The sequence below is a fragment of the Canis lupus genome, chromosome 21 (genome assembly GCF_003254725.2).
Source record: "Canis lupus dingo isolate Sandy chromosome 21, ASM325472v2, whole genome shotgun sequence".
Lineage (NCBI taxonomy): Eukaryota > Metazoa > Chordata > Mammalia > Carnivora > Canidae > Canis > Canis lupus.
In genome coordinates, this window is record NC_064263.1 from 44,731,290 (window position 1) to 44,753,580 (window position 22,291).

The 22,291-nt window shown below is 38.0% G+C and overlaps 1 long non-coding RNA gene across 2 annotated transcripts in view; it reads left to right on the forward strand.

The window, feature by feature from the left end:
• Positions 1–6,113, forward strand: part of LOC112667761 (uncharacterized) — a 102,913-nt gene extending 96,800 nt beyond the window's left edge. For both annotated transcript variants that reach the window (XR_003141303.3, XR_003141301.3), the window contains one exon: positions 649–6,113. This is a non-coding gene — a long non-coding RNA (uncharacterized LOC112667761). The remainder of the gene's footprint in view (positions 1–648) is intronic.
• Positions 6,114–22,291: the final 16,178 nt, after the last annotated feature.

A 22,291-nucleotide genomic window follows, 5' to 3' on the forward strand; every position in this document is an offset into this window, starting at 1 on the left:
GAGCAAGTGATCCACGAAAGAGGCAGAAAAGAAAGCCACGATGTTTCTTGTGACCTAGCATCAGAAGTGACATACCATCACTCATGCAGTATCCTACTGGTCTGTAGACCAAGCTTAACAAAAATTGGAAGAAGACTACAAAAAGACCTGAGTACCAGGAGGCAGAGAGTTTGGGGGCCATCTTCAGAGGTGACTATCACATTCTCTGTGAACCTCTTCCCAGAAAATACACCATAAACTTTGAACTAAGAAATGCTATACTAATAGGGGGCCAAATATATCACTGTGCCTAGAGAAGCCAGAAAGCTTTTGCAAAAGGTATGAGTTTAATTACAGCCTTACAGAGTGATAATTTTATCAGTGGGTAAGATAGAGAGGCAGGTGGTTATACAAATAGATTAAGCAGGAAAAGCATAGTTACATGACAAAATTCACCCCGTATTTGGGAAATCATAAGAGAGCCAATATGGCTGAAGCATAGGAAAAATGAGAGACAGAAGCCTGGGTCAGATCACAGAAGACCTTGAAAGCTATGCCAGTGAGGATGACTTTTATTGTTCATTGTGGAGAACCTGTGAAGTCATGTAAGGACCTGATTTTAAAACCCAATTTATACCTTAGAAATATTTTTTTGTCCATTAACTACAGATGGAAAGCTGAGAACTCAGTTGGGAAGCTATCACACCGGTATGGAGACAAGACACAATAATGACATGAGCTGGGCATGAACCGAGGGAATGGAATGGAGAGTTCACTTCCAAGGGTGTGTTTGGAGGTAAAATGTATAGGAATTGGTAACCAACGGATGTGAGAGATTAAAGAAAATAAGACATGAATGAAGCTTATGAGCTTTCACTCTGGAAAACTGTCAAAAAAAGGCTCTATCTGGGGAGGTGATAAAGCATAAATATGAGTTTGGGATATCTGATAATTATTTTTCAATATGTATGTCCTGGAAAACCACACACATGAAAACTTCAAAAAATCAGTTTCCACAGATGAGTAGGTTTAGAAAATACTATGAATCTTATGCCATTGGAGATTTACAATGCGCATCGATGTATTAAAGATCAAAGTTTTCTGGTTTTTTTTTTTTTTCCAAAAGAGACCCATATATTTTCAGGGTAATAGTTCCCAAAAATATTTGACAATAGAACCTTTTGCTCAACCTCCACGAACATTGCAAACCTAGCATTCTGGGTAACAATTGACACTTCATAACAACTTACAAGTTGCTCAACCCATCAGTAAATACCCAACAAAAACTGCCGAAAATGGCATTGCAACAAGGTAGTCACCAATTTCTTCAGCCTCACATGAGACACAGCAAAGTCTTTAAGAGCCAATACTTCTTGGAATTTATAAAAAAAAATCAAAATGAGCTTCATTCTTTTGGCTCTTTCGGCATTTGTAGTTCCTTCTATCAGAGCTAATACATAATAAGGTCTTTTAAACTACGCCAAGAAAATTTGTACCCTGGGGAATAAAAATGTTTCCTAGCTGAAAAATTTACCAACTTTTTAGCCTAATACAAGAGTTACCTGTTGCTATAGAACAAATGTTTGCCCCTCCCCCAAAGCACTGTCCTATGTCGAGATTTTGAAATGAAAAAGACATCAGGGACCAGATGATAAGTGGTGTGTCAGCCAATATTTCTTAAGTGAGTGCTGCTTATGAGAACCTGACAACAGGCTGACATCACATGATCTTCCCTGGATTCTGAATACCCATTTGGAAAGTGAGGAGAATTTTTAGTAAAGCTCACTGCGGAGCTGGAAATCCTCGATGGTCCTGAAGCTGAACAGAAGGGGTTTCTGCACTTATAAACGCAGACACTGAAAATCACCCAAGGAGACATAATTTGCTTCCAACATATTGTGTTTTTTCGGCTTCAAATTTCCAAGTGGGACCCCGAATTGACCAGCATGTTAGCTGGAGAAGGAAGAGTACAGCAGTTGAGACCAAGACTTAAGTGGGGTGAATCCTAATTCTGCTCTTTATCACCATGAAACTAACGAAGTTACGTAAACTTGTTTTCCTTGTTCCCTCGGCTCTAATAATGCCTAGATCTAGGGTTTTGTGAAAATTCAAAGGCTAACTCACAGAAGCCTGAATTAAGAGGAGCTATGATTGTCAGCGCAAAGGCAATGTCTGCATATAACCTGGATGGCCCTGATACAGAAAACATTGATAGATTTCACAGGGGTGACAAAATAATGACAATACCTTAGATTTGAATAGTGTTTGAGAGCATATGAGTGAGCGATCCCACATCTCTAAGCCCATTCGATAATAAAGCACACTTCTCAATAGAATCGTGTTAGCAGAGCTGCATCCAGCGGCTGGTGGGAAGCGGAGAAGCACAGCGAGCCAGGCAAGCCCAGCACCGACAGCCATTAGTGAGAAATAACAGATGGTGTCTCATTTTTTGCTATAGGCAAAGATCCAAATGACATGACTAAATAGAAAGACAGCCCCATAGGACTGCATTTGGGCTCCTACTGAGCACGGAGCCTGAAAGGCAGGGACATTTTTAATAACCTTTCTTTGACAAGCTTAAAGCCATTTAATGTCTAAACCTGTCATACACATCCAGCCAGGAGAATAGACCTCCAGAGAAAACCCCAGAGCACAGTCTCACCTCCCTGTGAAAAAATAAAAAATGCACGCACACTTTACAAAAAAAAAAAAAAATTAGACAGCAAGGTCACAAAATGCTAACTTTCCATTTAAATAAAAACAGTCATTGCCCTTCTCACGGCAACCTTCTAGACTTGCTTTCCATTCTGCCCTGGATGAAAAGTTGAGTTTCCATCCAGTCATTATTTAAATAAAACAATAGAGGACTCATGGCTGCTTTGGCTGAAATCTTAGTTCAGTCTAATTAGAAGGAAATGCATTATAAATTATTATGTGTTGAAAGTCTGCACCAGGAAAAAGAAAGAAAATGAACTCATAATTCTTTATATATTGGATTTCACTTTTTCATCAATCCCAATGAAACAACAAGTAATTGCTTCTTTTTTAACAGCTTCTGAAGTAAATGGCAAAAAAAAAAATTGGTAATCAACATGATTAAAAACTTTATTATTTTGTCTATTGCTATAATATTCAGTAGTGGTGCACCAGTGCTTCTGCAAAAACATTCACTATAGAAAATTTATCTAATAAATTGTATTTGTTTTGCAACGCATCAGCTAGTAGGAGCATTCGTGTGGACATGAATTTGATTTTCCCTGGAGTCCATGGCTTCATTTTGCCCCAGCTGTTTCATTTTCTTCTCATCACCAAATCATTTTATTATAACAACTTCCCAGGCCTTACTCTCCTATAGTTTTATGTGGCTGCAAACACAGAAGAGCTGCCTGAATTCTGAGTAGTTGGTTGAAGGTTTACGTTTAAATTCTGCCTTAAATGTACATTTGTCTGGAGGAGGAAGGCTGATAGGGGAAAAAAAAATAGCTAGAAACGTACATTTTATCATTACTTAACTATACCACGTGAACACTTACTTACAAGATCTGCAATGAGGAAAAAAATCACTTTAGTGAAAACAGGAATAATATCATCTGTTTGTTCTACAGTTTAACGAATTAAACTCAAATAAAAGAGGCTTACTTATTGCTGCCTGTAGACAGACCTGGCGTTACTATCCATATCTCCCTGATAAATCTCTCATGCCAAAAGCAGTATTTCAAGCTTGAGATGTGTGTTTACTTGCCAATTCGGTAACACTGTTAAGTCCATGAAAGAGGCCCTTTTCCTTGTTTGCCACCGTATTTCCATGCCATGCATGTAGGGTAGGTTTTTAAGGACTATTTGTTGAATATGTAATGTAATTAGCAGCACAAAGATGGATAGGACTCCCAAAGCGCAGTGAAACAGAAGCAAGCTGGAACACATTTCACCCTGACCACGCCAGAGGAAGTTAGCAGGTGAAAACTGTGGGTCCCAGTGATGGAAGGGAAAAATGTTCAAGCTCATTCCTTCATCAGGGCCATTTCCTAAACCCCTAGCCTTTGCCTTCTCTCCTCCATCCCTCCTTTTCAAAGGATGTCTACGCTCTTCCGCAGCTCCACATAACCTCGCATGTCCATGGGTATCTGGATGCTTCACCTCTGATGGCCACTCTTCTCACTCTGGTGAACCAAAGACTCGTTGCATTCCTGTCCCCTCTTTCTGCAGCGAGCTCTCTCTCCTGACCGCCACGCTTACGTTGCTGCTTCTGGTGGAGGCCACCTAGCAAATCCTCAGAAAATGAGTCCAGACACAAGGCCGCGATTGGAGATGGTTGGAATCACAATTTTCAACTTTATGATGGTGCAAAAGCCAATGCACTCGGTAGTAGCCGTTCTTTGAATTTTGGATTTTGGCCCCTTGCTGGTCTAGAGGGTACGCGTGTGGCAGGCCGCAGCCTGTGCTGCTGGGCAGGGCGGCCAGCGCAGCTCCCCGTCTGCCACATGGTCACAGGGATAGACAATGACACATTTAGAATCATTCTGGACCCATTCAACCAATCTCTCTCACTTTCAGTTCGGTATTCGATGGATTACCTGAGCTACTCAGCACTTTATTATAAAATAGGCTTTGTGTTAGAGGATTTCACCCAACTGTGGGCCAACAGCTGAGTGTCCTAAGCCCGCTTAAGGGAGGCGAGGCTCAGCTGTGACGTGCCTTGCTCAGGGTGTTAAGTGCATTTTCAACTTGTAATATTTTCAACTGATGATGGATTTATCTGGACATAACCCCGTTGTAAGCTGAGGAAGCTCTGTAGCGAGCAAATGGGTGTATTGCTTTTATAGTCAGAAATTCTAATGTTACTGTTTTTTTTTTTTTTTTTTACAAAAAATTCATTCGCATTGTGAATCTTGACAAAACCATTGTTAAAGAGCTTGCAGCCAATATGGGCTATGAACACCTGGTTTATTTCTCTGTACAAGAACATAAATATCTCAACATTAACAACATGAACTTCAAACATGTCGTTCCAGGAAAATACAAATGACACATCCCATTTCAAGGGTTTGAAGACATACGTGACCTCTCAGTGCTAAATGCCTGGAGGATAGGGGCACCTGGGTGGCACCGTTGATTTGTGGCTGAGTCTAGACCCTCAAGTGGCTGAGTCTTGATTTCGCTTCAGGTCATGATCTCAGGGTGGTGAGATCAAGCTCTACCTGGGGCTCCCCACTGGGCATAGAGCCTGCTTAAGATTCCCTCCCTCTCCCTTGGCCCCCCATTCCTCTCTAAAAATATAAAGCATTAAAAAAAAAAAAAAACCCTTGAGGGTTGTCTTCTCCATATCAGTATAACTGCTCAGCACTGAGAAAGAATTATTTTACTTAAAATAATGTAAAAATAATAGGCATAAAAATAAATGTTTTTTTCCTTGTTCCTTCTCTGATGTTCAAAATCCTAGTTTCTCTCTAGGCTACCTTTAATTCTTTATATAAAAATATTCTTCTTCTTAAGAATCCTATAGCATCTAAATAGATTGTTTTTCATGGTTTAACCGGCAATGCTTTCTCTCAAACTGGATTTTAAGTTCCCCGAGGGCAGACAAGGCCTATGTGTGTTCATCTTTATATCTCTAGGTTTAGCACAATAGCCAGTCAAGAGTATTTTAAAAGGTGTGTTTATTGAGAGTCAAACAAAAACCAGTCCGTTGTTTTTCCCAGTCTGTGGAGGGACTCGAGGACTAATATGTGTATAGCAAGCTCCTCCAATGTTTGCTTAAAATACATCGGGCTTATAGATCAATTTTCCATATAGACAATTTCTCCAATCAACATAACAACGTCGTTATTACTGATAAAACATCATTAGGGTGGGTACATATATTAAATCATCACAGTGTACTCTTTAAATATCTTACAATTCCATTTGTCAATTATATGTCAATAAAGCTGGGGAAAGAATTTAATAAAAGAAGGCTGGTTTTAAAAGGAAAAAAAATGGCTTTATTCATGAAAGATAGTATTTATCATCTGACTCTTGCCTAAAGCTCCTCTGGAGAAGTGCTCAAATCCATCCTATAAGCCTGGATTAAAGCTTAAGTGATATCTGAATATAATAATGCAAAAAATCACTTGTAATAAAACCTCGTGTATATATGTGTGTTTTCTTATCATTACAAAGCTAATTCATGTCTATTCTTCAGCATAACCCTTTAAATTCTTTTATTTAATCAAGTAAATATTTGAGGCTTCACTGTGCCAGGTATTGTACCAAGTGTTGTAGATACAAGGATAATCACAAAGAAAAATGTTGGTCCTCACAGAATTCATGACTCATTGGGGGAAGCAGAGGGGGTGTGGATTAGTTAACAAATATTTATGAAGCAGCAAATTAAGTGCTATAGATTTGGAATTACACAATGCTAAAGGAGTATATTTAAGAGTCTTTAATCCAAAAAAAAAAAAAAACAAGAATATCTATCTATACTCATTTTCTATTGAAAAAATTTGTGTGGTTATTTTCTGTTACCGGTTTGTTTGAGCTCATTTTAAAACTGTTCCGGCATTAAGGATACCTTCCCTTTCGTCCCTTGGGATCTTTTAAATGGGAGTATTCAAGCTTGTATTAATGATTAAATAAAATAACACATATAAAGCACTGAGAAGAGTACCCAAAACAGGGTAAAAGTTCTTACTGGCTTTTGATGTGCCACACAGTCTCCTAGGTACAGTAATAATGGCAATTAGTTGAGTCCATACAACAGCCCGATAAGTTGAATGTTATCATTATCATTCCCATTTTAAAGATTAGAACACTGAGGCTCAGAGTTCAAGTAACTGGTCTCAGATCACCAGAGACTAGCTGTGGTGCAGTCAAGACCTGAACCTTGGTCAGCCTGAATTAATCAAGTACATGCCTGCCTTTTCTGTTGCACTGTGCGACCCTCAAGATCTCCTTGGCAACCCAGATATTCCTAGATACTCACTTTTATTTCTGTCTGGATGTTTCAAGGGCCTGTAAATCTGATCGCTATACTTGCCATGCTTCCCTTTGCTGCATATCTCCCTTGATACCTCGATCCTTGCCTGTACTCTCTCTACCTCCACTATCTTTCCTCCAGCGACCCTAGTACACCTTCTTATCACTGTAACCCCTTTCCCCTGACTAATGTTAGGACACAAAGTTTGATCGGGGTACTGGAGGGACCTACAAGAACAGTGCAGATGCAACTTTTTGGATTCAGATCAGTATAAATTCAAATCTCATGCCTTGAGTGTCTTTCTGAAATTCTCCTTCTTTGGGGTCTTTTGGGCTCTGCAAAATGAGGATAATATAATCATTGTGAGAATTAAATTAGGTAATGCCAGGTAAGTGCTTGGCATGTGACTGGTACATAGTTAAGGGTTCGATAAATGGTACACCCGGTAAAGATCATCATTCAGATATTTTTAATGGAATAGAATAAGCTTCTTCATAGTGAAAAAGTATTCAATGAAAATAGTATTACCTCACCGTTACCACAATACAGATAAGACAGTGACAAGATTTGCTGAAGGCCCATGCCACCAATTACAGATCTCTTGCGTCACATTTTCATAACTCTGAATTTGGCTGACATTAGTAGTCAGCAATAGATAACAAGCCATTTTCCAAACTTGTGGAGAGGTTAGCAAATAGGGTAGCTAGCCTCCTAAGCCTCTAGTGAGCCTTACTTCCCTGTGTTCACACCTTTCTGTAGTTCTGCTCCGCATAAATCAGGGCTGGCATGTGTGATCCATGGGATACAACAACTGTAAGGTGAGGGACTTTCAAGGCTAGGTCGTATAAAGAATAGCTCCTGCCTTGGGATTCTGTCTGTTGGAATTCCACTCTGCTGACACGTTGTTATGAGGACACTGACGAGTCCCGCAGAGATCCTGCAAAGGATACACAGTGACCTCCTGCCAACAGCCCGCGCTAACCGGCCAAGCACTGGATAACCCACCTCGGAAGTGGATCTCCCAGCTACCAAATCTTTAGATCCTGCAGCCCCAGCTGACATCTGACTATAATCTCATGGCAGACCCTTACCCAGACCTGACCAATTGAGCTGCTCCCAAATTTGTCACCCACAGAAACTGCAAGATAAATAAATGATTATTGTTGCTTTCAGGTACTTATGAGGCTGACGTGTTATTCCATCATAGATAACCAATGCAGACGAGAGGGACTTAACCCAGCCACGGTCTCTCATCTCAGCCTTTGCGTTCCTTATTATTTTCTGCTGGAAGCAACCCCATTTCTTGAGGGATCTTTGACCTTTTATACTTATCTCATGTTAAGGGTCTCTCTCTGGACGTAGAATATTTCCAATTAATATCATCACCAGGCTGCATCTTGCTGCTAATACTTAATTCTAAGTCATTGTTATTTTTACTCCTGTGTTTTTATACTGATTTAGGTGAGTTAAACTTTTAACATCATACTCTACCCATATCCTTTTCATGACTTAGCCTTTCTTGGGCCATGTTAATGCGGAACATATATCCCACCAGCCATCATTCTGCTCAAAGTGGCTCTTACGAGCACATTGAAGTAGTTGAAGGAGGGGGATATATTACTCCAGGGCTTTCATGTGTTTGATTTGTGGTTATCCTTCCATTCTATAGGGTCATGAGTTCTCCAGCATGGGCCAGATAGAACTCTGTGCTTCTTTATTGGCTTCAATTATTTCCTGTTTGTTTTGGATCATATCAAAACTCTTCTTAGATTGTGCAGCAATTTTCCACATACTCCTTGTATGTCTAGGATGTTCAAAGGCTAAAGGTTCCTGGAAAGGCCAATTAAGATGCCTTAGGAGTTCTTTAATCACTAAATTTTAGCTGATTGGTCATAAATAGTAGGCTACAGAGAAAAAAGCCACAGGAGACATATGATCAGAGTCCTGTGTGACTCTGTGCAGGCTGTTTACCCTCTCTCAGCTTCAAATCCTCATCAGTAAAATAATACCTGCCATCCAAATTTGTAATGGGGACAAGATTTAAAATTAGTTCCGGATAGTTTACAAGTGGCAACGATTATTAAGGGGACTCTTCCCATAACTCAAAGAATTGCACATTTCCCCTTAATTGTCCCTCCACATGCAAATGTTTTACCTTTTATTCTTTTTAGAGAGATCAAAGTCTTTTAGAACATAGGAGGCTTAGATTGTTTCAATTAAAAAGTTCAGGAATCCCAGGTAAACCACCTGTAGTGGTCCTAATTTGAGGTTTCTATAAATTACTAAGGGTTATTTGCAGGTTATCAGATACTTGAAAAGATCGGTCAAATCTTGTAATATATCCATCAGCTAAATGCTCTACGTTTGTCAGTAGAGCTTCCTGGTTAAGAGCATGTATTTTGAAATTTGACTTGCTAGCTTCAAATTCCAGTTTAGCCGTGTACAAGCTTCAAGATAAGGTGCTTACCCTCTCTGAACCTCAACTATATGTGGTGTGTGTGTGTGTGTGTGTGTGTGTGAAATGAAGATATTAATACTACCTGCCTCAGAATTTATAAAGGCATTAAATATGGGAAGACATATTGAACACTTGGCACATTTTCTGTCCTAAAGAAAAACTCGGTTAAATCCCAAGAGATGTGTTGCTATGAGGGCAATAGGCCATTATGTCACCTTAACAATTTACCTGGCTCACTTTTGCATGAGTGAAAACCTAAGTTCTCCTTTTCCCCTTCCCGTTAGATGAATCTTTCCCAAATACATTTCTGTACCGCATAAAGGTTTGAAAGGTAGTTATAGTGAGATTTAAGAAATTATATTGAGTCTGTTCATAGCCCATATTGAAGTATACCACAAAGCACAGAACTATGCCTACCACTCCATCAGACCACTCTTCTCAGAGAAGTTAAGACTAGATATAACTCAGGTTTCTTCAGTGTTTCTTCCTTCTTGAAAAATCTGTTCTTGTCAAATGTCTTAAAATGATAAATCTTCACCTTTGATGACATTGCGCTCTGGAAGTTTGTTTCAGATGATCTCTGGAGTTGATTTATTACAGTTTATAGACCAGAAAATATATTTCAAGGCATTTCCATCCATAGCTCCTGTGTTAAATGAATGAGATCTGGGTTGAGTCCCTGGGTAGTTTCTTTACCATCGGCCACCATCACCCGGCCAGATTCCGTCAGAGGAATCCTAGTATGTTCCATCAACACAGCACAAAGCTTCCAAGAGTCAGTTATGTCTTATGTGGAATGCTGTTTTCACATTCACAAATTCCCTTTTGTGTAAGACTGTAATTAAACTGGTGTCCTCATATCCAAGGCAAAATAACAATTGGCTGCGGCTGTCGAACCAATGAGAGTTGAGATAATAGAAAACTAATATTTGCATACTGTTCATTCCATAAATTATGACTAGACCTAATATTTGGGACCAGGAAAAGGAAATAGGAAGAGATAGGAAGAGACACCACTTTAATCAGATAAGTTTATAAACTTCCCTTATTACCTTAGGAAAATTAAAACAAAGCAAAACAAAAAACCATAACCCCACAAAATCCACATTGCCTTTGTTGACATTTTTAGAATTGAAACGAATACATGCACATGGCTTAGAATTTCTAAGAGTGTATACACACATATTCTCCTGCGTGTATATGTACATATAGAGACATACTCTTAGGTCATATATAATTACATCTATCTATCTACACCTATCTACATAGATATTCTAACAGTATATTATGCTCTTAAGTCAGATGTTTTATTTTATATACCTGAGGTCAAAACTGAGAAGACTACAGAGGACTGGTCGGTAATATAAATGATTGACTCAGGTAGGTAGAAGATAAAACAAATTTGTAGGGAGAGGAATTTTACAAGTCACTAGATTCTACCAACAGATCTTAAACTGCTGAGATTAGCCCAGGTTCAAATATTTAGTCTGTCATCCACAGATCTTACAATGCATCATAAAGATTTTGGTTGTTGCATTTTTACAAGGGAGGATAGTTTAGAAGCAACTTTTTCTGGGTCCAAGGAATAATAAAACCTAGAGGAGCAATACTTAATGTAAGAGAGAGTTTATTCTGCTTCATTTACTGTGCTAACAGTTTTCATTTAATCTTTACAGTACCTTATGAAGTAGATGCTATGATTTTTCTCATTGAACAAATGAGGAAACTCAGAGTTGAGCAATGTGTTCAAAATCAAATTATCAGGCTTGGGGTCGAAGCCAGGTTGATCCAACTGTAAAATCTAAGCTCTTAAAATATTGCTGTAAGATCTGAACTTTCTAAGACCTAGTATATAGATACGTGTCTCACATGCTTACACTGAGCCTGCACAGACAATATATAATTTTTAGACTGAGTACTCAGATAGCCACTTTATGATCCTCCCAAGTCTCACAACGTGAGGGAAATGATGGTTTGCTTCACAAATGAATTTTTAAAATGGTTACAAATTATATTAAATATTTTCGCGCTATGAATGACTTTGAATGGATGTTAAGAATAATTTTTTGGGGGGGCACGCCTGGGTGGCTCAGTGGTTGAGCATCTGCCTTTGGTTCAGGGCATGATCCTGGGGTCCCAGGATTGAGCCCCACACCGGGCTCCCTGTGAGGAGCCTGCCTCTCCCTCTGCCTAGGTCTCTGTCTCTCATGAATAAATAAACAAAAATTTTAAAAAAGAATAATTTTTCTCTCTCAGATTAAATCCAGATTGTTAGGGCAGCCCGGGTGGTTCAGCAGTGTAGCGCTGCCTTCAGTCCAGGGCCTGGTCCTGGAGACCCAGGATTGAGTCCCTCATCGGGCTCCCTGCCTGGAGCTTGCTTCTCTCTCTCTCTCTCTCTCTCTCTCTCTGTATCTCTCATGAATAAACAAATAAAATCTTTAAGAAAAATAATCCAGATCGTTAAAATAATTTGGTTTTCCAAAAAACTGTCTATGGTTTAGACTACAAAGTACCAGCATTTTGATAGATCAGATTTTTCTCCCACTTTCAATTTTTCTAAGAAATTAGCTATTCAACCTGTCAGTTGTCCTTTTTCTGAGGTATCATTAAAAAATGCTTTATATAATTCCCCAAATCATTTTCTTCAGCATCTAAGGTACTTGAAATGGGAGTTGATATTTAGAGTAATGACCTGCAACACTATAAAATCGCCATCATCAAAGATTTAATGATGCGCCTCCATTTACTAATGCAATGCTTGATCAAAAAAGAAAATCCACCCGATGAAAACACCTTATAATCTGGAAAGCATAACTATTCTGTTAGAAATTTAATAAAATGATGAGTAATAAAGATAAACTGGAAATGGGTGGGCAGAGAAAGCCATAGACGTGGAACCCAAACTCAACAATGGAGAATCAATCCAGGGTAAAATGGAATGTTCATTGCTTTGGCCAGAAACATCACGCAGGAAAAATAATCACTGTTATGAGAAAAGTGGAATCTAGGGAGCGAATTTTCCAAGCTTTACGCCAAGGTCTATAATGTTACTATTATTTTCTGTATAAATATATATTCTGTAAAATGGACCTAGAGTGATTTGATATGAAGACCTGATTCATTAGCAATATCCAATAAATCACAGCTGTGACACAAACCCTCACAGAGCATCTAATCATGAGGCATATTTTATTTGCAACTTTGGCTCTAACCAGAAGTGTCAAGTTATTAGTTTTGAGATTTTATAGACTGGTTTTAGCAGATTCAATATAGCCAGGGGATACAAGTTGGTATTGGAACAACCCTATGGAATTTTCCATTGAAGCCTGAAGATAATCCTGGCAACTACATATTATAAATTCATGTGTATGAAGGTGTATATGTAAAGCTTTCACAGAGAAAGTGAGAGCACCTGGCTAAAGATTCATGTATTCATTCATTTGAGGGATATTTATTGAGTGACCACTGTATGTCACACTTTGTTCTAGGCCCCAGAGAAACAAATGGGGAACAAGAGAGACAAAGCATCTGTGCTTAGATAGATAATGCTCTATTGGAAGGAATTGGATAATATACACCTAAGCAATAAATGAATAAGAGAACTGCTGACAGTGCTAAGGTATATGAAAAAATAAAACACGATACAATATAAAGTGGTCAATGTATGAGTAGCTTACTTCTGGAAGAGCTCGCTGAAATGAAGACGGAAGTGAGATCTAAATGTTGAGGAAGAGCCAGATATGCCAAAAGCTGGGGGCATAAATTATGCATACTTCTTTTTTGCTCCACCTCTGCTTTTATGTTAGCCTTTTACCATTTTATTTTTCATATAACAGCCTATGACTCTCTAAGTCTTGAAACCTCATGATGCCTGGATCTGGTGGTCATCCTTTCTAATTCCTTGCCTTAATAGTTAGGTTCACCCCCATAGCAAAGTTCCATATCTGGCAAGCCACCTCAAGGAATCAAGCAAGGGCACCTAGAATCTTCAGGGCAGTATACATCTTAGAGTGTGACTACGTGACTGTGTGACTTGATAAAGCTTCAGTTACATCCTTTGAGAGTATGATACTTTTGCCTTACCACCATGCTAAGCTTATAGTGAATACAAAATTGTAGGAAATAGTAGGGCACAGCTTCTCTAAAGAGGTGAGGAACCACAGATTAAATAATCCAGCTAGAAGACCACTTCATTTTTCACATAGTAGAACATGGATGCCATTTTACCAAAGGGGAACAAAGTGAATTGCAAATCCATTTTTTTTTTGCTTCCTTAGAAATCTGCATAGGATACAAAGAATTTTTAATTAAAGGAAAAATGAAAGCTTAATAGGAAAAAAATGAAGACACGATAGTTTTGTTAAAAGATTCAGTTTAGGTATTCATGGCTATACCATATATTTCAGAACTGTGGAGTAAGGGTGGTTAGTAAGGGTGTTATCTGAGAAAACAGATTCATGGCTCAGATTTGCATCTTAAAATATGATCCACATTTATCCAGCATTGCCAGTCATTAAGATAGTTAACATTACAGAAATCATTAAATCATGAAAAATGAAAAGATGTTCCCAAAAGCCCAGAACTCATCATGGAAAGTAAAATGAATAAAAAATATTTTTATTAATCATTCATACGCTTTTCTATGACTAAGGAAGCAGTATACTTAGAACTTGAAACATGTTTCTTATTCTCAGTTTCTATAGTTTTGTCACTGACAGTTTCTGTAGCTTTTATTTTGCTACTTAAATTTCCCATGCTATGTGTTTTTGCCAGGTATCTGAACTTTAACTTAATAATTTGTCATTTTCGGGGTGAGCACTGGGTGTTATTCTGTATGTTGGCAAATTGAACACCAATAAAAAATACATTTATTATTTAAAAAAATAATAATAATTTGTCATTTTAACCTCCTTTATAGTAAATGAAATAAGAAAAAAATAAACATAGAAATATTATATTTTAGTCATTAAGACATTCTTGGTTTTGTAGCAGGGTTCTCTAAGCCTGGAGTGGACCATGTCCTATTCTCTAGATTGACTTACTCAACATCTCTTCTTTTATAGTGTTTTCTTGTAGACAGAATCTGGAAATGCGAAAGTGGAACTTCCCAGCCTCCCTTGAGGCTAGGGTTCCAGATGTGATATTGGTTCTGCCAAACAGGTGAACCCTGAAGAGAGAATCAGGACCTGGAGCATCCATTTTACAGGTGCAGATCGGCAGGTAGAGAGCATGCATGGGAAGCCCAGAAGCCAATCTTTCCTCCAGGCTCCTCCCGACGTCCATATCACTGCTGAGAAACGATTTCCTGGGACAATGATGTAGTAGGTGTAGCACCTTCCTGAATGGATTGTGGATGAGGTAATGTAGTGCCAGGGCCAATAGTTGATATAACGGTTTCCTGATTCCCCAGCTTCCTTATTGTGGAAGAGCTAACGATTCCCATAATAAACCATTCCTGTAGTTCATTCTGGGAGTCCTTCCTAAGAGATCAAGGCTAGAGCTTGCCCCTCTAGCCCTTGTAGTGATTTCATAAGCACCTAAGAGGCTGGTTCAAATCTTCTGCTCAGAGACCAGGTAGCAGTAAATTTTCAATTTGGATGAAGATGAAAGATGGAAGCTCCATTTAAGCCTCTTTTTAGCTCAAAGTAAACTCAATATTCCTGAACTTTTAAAGGGTGAAAGCAGAAATAGAATCCTAAAACTGGTAGATGTTTATAACTTTAAGGGTAAAATAAAATATTTTTCTCCTTATTAAATCATTTATAATAATAATAGTGATTATAATAATAATATAATTATCATCATCATTATTATTTTAATTGTGGGAGGGGTCACTTTATGGCTTCATGGTTAAGTTCCTACTCAATATCCTTGATTCACCTACTGATTTTGGTGGAGTTGATCAAATGAACATACTCTGAGTAAAGATGTCAAAAATTCTACTTGAAAAAGGCTGCTGTAATCCTTGAATGGGGAGGGAATTCTCTGCTGTCCTCCCAGCCAAGAAAAATTCTTCACTCTTCCAAAGGAATGTTTTCTATATAGATACAAATACAGTTACAGACACAGACAGAAAAAGAAATAGGTGGATTATGGGTACTAATTGGGCTCATTTACTACTTACTGGCTACTGGCAGAGTTAAGGGCACACGTGTGCATGTCAGGCGGGGGGGAGGTAAACTGAGTCTGGTTTTGACAGCAGTTTCAACCATCTCCCCTGTGCTCTCTGCTACATGCACCAGTACTGTCACTTCTTCTGACTCAGAGGCCAGCTGGGGTGAGTTTTCAGCTGAACTAAGATGAAAGATAGAGATTCTATTTCAATTTCAAATCTAAGCTGATGACCCAACTGAACTACATTTAGTGATTGCAGGCCGTTGAGGAGTTAATAAAAAAACAATACCTATCCTGCTATTATTTGAATGTGGACGTTTCTGTGGGGCTTCTTGGGTCATGGACAAGGCAATAATCAGTTATTCACAAATTCCTGGTGATCATATAAAAAAGTTCGCCTTCAGTACTAGACTGAGGAGTAGGGAGTAGAGGGTTGGTTTTTTTTTTTATTGTTCTTCTGATAATCTAGTCATTTTCTGGACATCTGGCATCCCCTGCCTTAAAACTATAAAATGGAAAGAATCAGTCTGTGTCCAAAATAAATATTCACACCTAACAAGATAATATTTACATAAATCCTTGACCTACTTGGGTAAAGATAGTTTTAGAACTGTCAGGTATTCCGTTTAAACCACAAGGGAGTTAGTAAAAGCAAGCACCGAAATAACTTAGGACTACTTCACTTCTTGGGAAAAAGTACTGTTTTATCAAGTTCTCATTATTTTTAATGTAATTCTTCCTTCAAAATAGATACTGAGTTTCCACTTCCACCTCAAGGTAGCAACAAGTTCCCCCACTGGTAACCTAGGGTACATACCTCATAGGCCAAGTACATTTTATCAACTGTAAACAAATGGCAAAATGCTAAAGTCCTCTAAAACATGGTAGTTTTGGTCTAGAATCCAAGATCAGATGTATCATTCATTGATTGTTTTAAGATATTTTATAGATAGTAGATAGATAGGTGATAGATAATAGATGATAGATGATAGATAGATAGATAGATAGATAGATAGATAGATAGATGATAGATATATGAGAGATAGTTAAATAGATGATAGATGATAGATAAATAGATGATAGATAAATAGGTAGATGGATAGATAGATGGATAGATTGATAGGTGATAGATAGATGATAGATGAGAGATAGTTAAATAGATGATAGATGATAGATAGATGATAAATAGATGATAGATAAATATATAGATAGATGATAGATAGATAGATAGATAGATAGATAGATAGATAGATAGAGGTTAAGTGAGGTTAAATCTTGGGCTTAAATATTGCCAAGTTAGACTCGGCCAACCTCATGCAGAAATTGATAGCAAATGCAGGAGGCCTAGGGTTGAGAGGTAGATCTAAGTAAAAAGTGAGCCTAATGAAGATCAGGTTCAAACCTTTCTAGATGCTAGACTTCCCCACTCACTGTGAACAACTCCATAGTTTGCAGTGCTTCGCACACTGGCGCTCTGGCTGAGATTCCTGCTCTATCTCAGCGGTTGACTCATTTGAATCCCAGTTCATCCATAAACACCTTAAAGACAGGGAACCATCAATCTTAGCACGTCTGCCAAAGAAGAAGCCTTGCTCGGCCACCGTAAAATGTCAATGGAAGTTTGTGGAATGAATTTAACCATTTGCCTTCCACCTAGATTGATTGCATCAAGAGCTGTAGCCAAGTGCCTCTCAAAAGAAATGTGAAGGATTAAAAAAAAAAAAAAAAAAAAAAAAGAAATGTGAAGGATTACCTGAATTATGTCACAATTCGGATTCTGATTGAGGAGATGGAGGGTAGGGCTGGGGTTTCTGCACTTCTGAGCAGCTCCCAAGCTACTTAGATGCTGCTGTTCTTCAGCCCGGACTTTCAGAAATGAGGATCTCACTCACTCCCGAAGGGTCTTATTTCTGTGAAGCGATGCTGCATAACAGTTGAAACTGGAAATGGAGTCAAAGAGACATGAGCCTAAATTTTACTCCTGTACTTCTGAACTGAGCAAACCCAGGAAAATTATTAATTTCCCCATGCCTTAATTTCTTTATACATAAAAATTTTGATAAATATATCAAATTTTGTGGGCATCATAATAGTTTAATGAAATAATGTCTGCAAATGTTTAGCAGAATGCCTAGCATATGGCAAGCACTCAATGTGCATTCTCATGATTTTTCTCCCTGCCCGGGCCTAAGATCGTACTTTCAAAACGTCTTTGCAGGCTAAGTGAGGTTAAACCTCAAGCCAGTCTTGCCAAATTTGATTCCCCCGGCCCCCTGCAGAAATTGATAGCAAATGCTGGAGGCCCAGGGTTGAGAGGTAGGTCTGAGTGAGAAGGCAAGACTAATGAAAAGCAGAGACTTCAAGACACCGGACAGTAATGTGGAGTTAATTATTGGAAAACAGTGTTTTTATAGTAAAATAAAGAAGGAAAAGGGGCTAGAGAAGAGACATACAGAGACACTCTGTTTTATGGGGAAGATGGGAACTGTGTACACAACATAAAAATGGCATTTGATATGCTTTTATCTCCTGTCATCTTGGGTCAGGTTGGGCACCAGAAAGATGGTGAGACAAGGATCCATGAAGGTGGTTTAGTAAAGAAGCTCTTCTCGGGGAAAACAGGGAAGAGTGTGGGAAGCAGATAAGGGACAAGGAGAAAGCCAAACAGAGATGGACCAGCTCGCAGGCAAAGTCTCACAGAAGGAAACCAGCCAGATCTTCGGGAAATTCCTGGAGTGTAACTTCGCCTCAAAGATGTCTTGACTTGAGGAGAGCGAGCTGGCTTTGTATTCACTGGTTTCAAGCTACCCCTGAGAAGTGCAAGACATAAATTTAAATCTCCACACATCTCTATTTCTCCACAAGCGCTGACAAAGCAGGCCCCTGCGCCTGAAAGCAGTCTTTCAATAAAGAACCACAGGTCCTTGAGGTTTGAAGATAAACCCTACAGAAAGATGAGAGAGGACACAAGATGATAGATGCCAGACCACTGGAAATCAAATTATAAAGGCAACTTTATTGTTTATACCTTCCCAGGACAACTGCTAGCAATGAAAGTAGTTCTTCTTCTCTGATTCTTTCAATGCCTACGGCTTCTTATTAGGAGACATTAAACAGAAATGCCACTGTTCCCTGCAAGTCCGGTTGATTTTTCAACATTAAGTCTTGTCTTGTTTTATTCTTTTTTTAATCACTCTTTAGAACCAGAACTAGTGAAATCAAGCAAGATGAAGGAAATGTTAGTAAGCACCAACGTACGGAGAAATTGGGATAAACATATACATCACATATAAAATTTGGATCAAAGATTAGCTGTAGTCAAGTTGCTTAAAACCTAGTGGTGTAGACCAGAAAGGAAAAAAATTTCCAGAAAGGACATACTACGATGAAACAAAATATGGCACCAAAAAATATAGTTAGTCTCTATGACTTTAAAAAATCATTTCCTTCTTTTGCTTGCATTCTCATTTTCTGAGATGAGTAAGCTCACATGACGACTATAGAGCTGGACCAGCGATAGAATGAATAATGTCTAAAATAACTGTGCTGTTTTAAATTTCATAACTTGATTGGCAGGAACTTAGAAGTTGAACGTAGAACCAAGGGTAAAAATAAACTGCAGTGTTCTGGTAATGCAAGCACTCCTGTCTAGCCCCATATTTCCCATTGCACACGAACTCAATCTGAGGTGAAAAACTAAAAATACTTGAATGTATTTTTTTGCACTTGTTACAGAAAATACTGAAACTGGAAGAAAAGGAGGAGTTGCCTTTTTTCAAGGACAAGAAATATAGAATATTTTCTTCTAAAATTTGGAGAGTTCAGTTAGATAAGGCAACCTTTCGTTTAACACTCAAATAAGGAAAGTTTAAAAGATCAACAAACATGAGTATGTGGGCATATGTGTGTATATATGATATAAATATATTTGTTGTCTCTACATATATATAATGATATTTCTCAAATAAAAGATTTTATACATAGTAAGATAAGAATATTGACTATAAGAAGTGACTAGCAGAAGTAAATGCCTCTTATTTAGGGTCCTTTCAAGTACTTTAGAAACAAAAAGCATTTCAAAAGAGCAACAAAAAGTATAAAATAACTAGGAAGAAACTTAATAAGAAGTGTCCAAGATCTATGAAGAACAAATTAAATAATACAAATAAAAAAAGCCCAAATGAAAGAAGAAAGATACAATTTCCCCAGATGGTAAAACCCAAAAATTATAGAGATGTCAGCCTAAATCAATATGTAAATTCTATATAATCAAAAGAGAAAGTCATTAAATTTTTAGATGGAAATTGGCGGGGTAATTCTAAAGTTCACCTGATTAGAAAATATGTCAGAATAACAGAGAGATTCTTGGTAAAAATATTGCAAGGAAACGTATCGGATATAAAATCTATAAAGACACAGATATTAAAAGAGTGGTTGTATTGAAAAGCTAGGTTAGTCAAACAGAATAGTCTAGAAGTATTTGCATGGGGATTTTAGTATGTAACAAGTTAACAAATCAGTGGGAGAAATATGCATTACCTAATAAGTGGTGTTGGGATAATGGGATCGCCATTATATTTACTAAAAGCAAAAACATACTCCATATGGAATACAGATCCATTTTAAATGAATTAAGTATAAATAAGAAGTATGCGTAAGAAACATAAAAACCGAATACTATAACATTGTAAAAGAAAATAGAGGGAAATTATTTTCATAATATTAAGGTAGGGGAAATTTTCCTAAGTGAGCAAATTAGAGACTGTTAAAAAAAAAAAAAAAGCAGAGGTGGCTTTTAACCACTTAAAACATCACTGTGATTAAAGATGGTATAAAAACAGTTAAAACTGGGTGCCTGGGGGCCCCAGTCGGTTAAACATCTGTCTTTGGCTCGGGCCATGATCCTGGGGTCCTGGGATCGAGCCCTACATCAGGTGCCCTGCTCAGCAGGGAGGCTGCTTCTCCCTCTGCCACTCCCCATGCTTGGGCCCTCTCGCTTGCTCTCTCTCTCTCTCTCTCTCTCTGTGTCTCAAATAAATAAATAAAATCTTAAAAAAAAAAACACTTAAAATAAGGATGAGTTTGTAGAGAAAGTATTTGTAACATTTTTAACATATAAAATACTAACATCTCAAATATATAAGGAGACTAAAAACCTACAAGATAAAACTAGACGTAAAGAATAGATATTTCACTGAAAAAGAAATACCAATGGCCAATTACCATATAAAAAATCCTCAATGTCACTGATGATCAGGAAATACATTATAAAATGAGGGGCGAGCATGTAAGATAAGAAGGAATTCGTAAGAAACCTGGTAGGGCAAATTATATATTTTTAATTAATATTTGAATAGGTAATATTTCATGTGGGGCAAAATGCACAAGTACAAAGTGCTATATAATAAAATTCTCCTTCCCACCCATGGCCCCTGTCAGCAGTTTATCTCTTATAGGCAATTAATTCAATTAGTCATCTATGTGTTTTTACAAAAATACTATATGCATTTATAAGCAAATACACAACACTGGCACTTTAATTTTCACATAAACATAGAGAGCTTTCTCATTCTTTTTTATGCCTTTATAGTATTCCATTGTGTAGGTGTGACATAATTGTTGGCTATATAGGTTGATTGCAATGCTACCAGAACCAAACAAACGAAAGAAAAACCCTGCTATACATAAATTGTATCACATAGATGTGAATAGTTATGCAGGGTAAATTGCTAGGAGTACAATTGCTGAATCAAATAATATTCGTGCATTTGCAAATGAGCGTAGACTTTTGAGGAGGCAATTTGGAGACAGCTTTAAATTTTAAAATAGTTATGCCTTGGGACCCAGAACCCATCCTGTAGAAATACTTTTTAATGTTAAAAAATGATGTTTGTAGGGACGCCTGGGTGGCTCAGTGGTTGAGCGCCTGCCTTTGGCCCAGGGTGTGATCCTGGAGTCCTGGGATCAAGTCCCACGTCGGGCTCCCTGCATGGAGCCTGCTTCTCTCTCTGACTGTGTCTCTGCCTCTCTCTCTCTCTCTCTCTCTGTGTGTGTGTCTCTCATGAATAAATAAATAAAATCTTTTAAAAAAATGATGTTTGTGAAAGGATTCATACTGTAGTATTCTAATAGCAATAAACTGGAAATCTAAACATCCTTACTTTGGGAATGGTTTTGTATATTTAGAAAATATATATAGTGACCTATTCACATTCCAGAATAACATGCAGCTATTAGAAGAAATGAGTTACGTCCGTGTGAACAAAGCTGGAGATATCACCAAGAGATATTTAATTAAGTGAGAAAAAGCAAATGACTGAACAATTTGTATTATGTGATTTGGTGTTGTTTTTAAAATCATCCCTTTGGAAAATAAATAAATAAATAAATAAATAAATAAATAAATAATCAATCCCTTTGGTCAGAAACAATACACACTGAGTTGTTAAAACTGATTATCTCTGAAAAATGAAGAAGAGACCGGGGATAGGTGATGGGGCAATGCGAAGGGGAATATCATTATTTTTGCTGTATGTCGGGAATTAAATTACTTTTCAAATTAAAAAAAAATGAAAATGTTAACACCATATGAGTTGTGAGAGGCAGGGGGCTGGGTAAGCTCTCTATGTAAAGTCAGCCTCTCAAATCCTTCACAGGGCAGCCCCCCGAGATGCTGAGGTGGAGACTGCAGACTGCAACAGATGAGAAAGGTGTGTCCGCAGGGGTGACGGCCAGCCAGGCCGGCAGGGGCACGAAGGTAGCAGGGACATATGGCATTGCAA